This window comes from Erinaceus europaeus, chromosome 3 (assembly GCF_950295315.1).
Source record: "Erinaceus europaeus chromosome 3, mEriEur2.1, whole genome shotgun sequence".
NCBI classification, from domain to species: domain Eukaryota; kingdom Metazoa; phylum Chordata; class Mammalia; order Eulipotyphla; family Erinaceidae; genus Erinaceus; species Erinaceus europaeus.
In genome coordinates this window covers 85,908,395-85,909,804 of record NC_080164.1, presented here as the reverse complement: position 1 = coordinate 85,909,804, position 1,410 = coordinate 85,908,395, and positions in this window count along the sequence as shown.

Sequence of the window (1,410 nt, the reverse complement as noted above, 5' to 3'; positions counted from 1 at the left end):
ATTTCTCTTCCTGGAGTAGTCAATGTTGTAAGTAACAGAATTTGATAAGCACAAGTTAATCATGTTATGGGTAAATTTTGTTTACAGATACTTCTGGTCAGTTATCTGATAAGTCAATGTTAGGCAAACCTAGGTGAGTTTTTAATTTTTTTTAATTTTCTTTGTTTATTGGATAGAGACAGCCAGAAATTGAGAGTGTAGCCTCCCTGCTTCACCACTTGCAAAGCTTTCCCTCTGTAGGTGGGGACCAGGGGCTCGAACCCAGATCCTAGAGCACTGTAACATGCACTCAACCAGCTGTGCCACCACCCAGACCCATTTTTTTAAAACTTTTTTACTATACTTCTTTCTAAATCAATGTAGAGAGTTACCCAAAGCACTTTAGTCTCTGAAACACTGTAAAGAGTTGGTGCAGAAAGTGGAAAGGAAAATGCTATCTGGTATGAGCTATTTTCAAGAGAGACTCTAAAACAGTTGTAGGTGAAATCTTCTCAACTTTCCATATTAGCAATGAAGTTTGACTTTTTGAACAGAGAAAACAGTTTACTTGAGCACCCTCCTTGTCTCACAAGATAATGCTATACACATTTAGGGGATCATAACCCAATGATATTAAGGTACATTTCGAGATAGTTTAGGGTGATAATTTGAACCAAGAGAGTTATATATAGGAGGAAGAAGGGGAAATATTGAAGGTATGTTCTTAAATTCCATCTGCTTTCTTGAATTTGTATATTACTGGATAGAGACAGAGTGAAATTCAATGAGATGGAGAGAGTGAAATACAGAGAGACTTCTGCAGCTCTGCTTCGCCACTCATGAAGCTTCACCCCAGCAGGTAGGGACCAGGGGCTTGAACCTGGATCCTAGCACACTGTGATGTGTGTGTTCAACCAGGTGTGCCACTACCTGGCCGCATATCTATCTCCTTTTAACCATTACATACAGCTGTCTCATTGCAGTCAACAGCTGAGAGCTTAGCATTATCTTCTTTCATGCTTAAGTTTATAATTTCTCTCTAGTGAAAAGGGAATTATGAGGTAGGTGTTCACTTTGGCTTGAAGAGCAATGATTTTAAAGGCAAATAATCAGTGTTTTAGGTCATACTTCCCTTGGGAATGCTAAAGACTAATTTTGCTGGGACTATAATTAAAAGTAAATTTAGTGATAAGTCTTGCCATCATGTTATTATTTTAAATGACTGAATTCTAACACGTTATCACCAAGGATAAAAAATGTATACTATTTTATAGACATCTACACTACAATGGAAGTTTTAATACTGGTTTAAATCACCTGGGAATTATTTCAAGCCCTAGCAGAAAATGTGTATCAAATGCAATTACATCTCAATTGTTCAGACGGGACTTACACTTGACAATATTTTCACTGTGGCTGGTTTTATTCCAC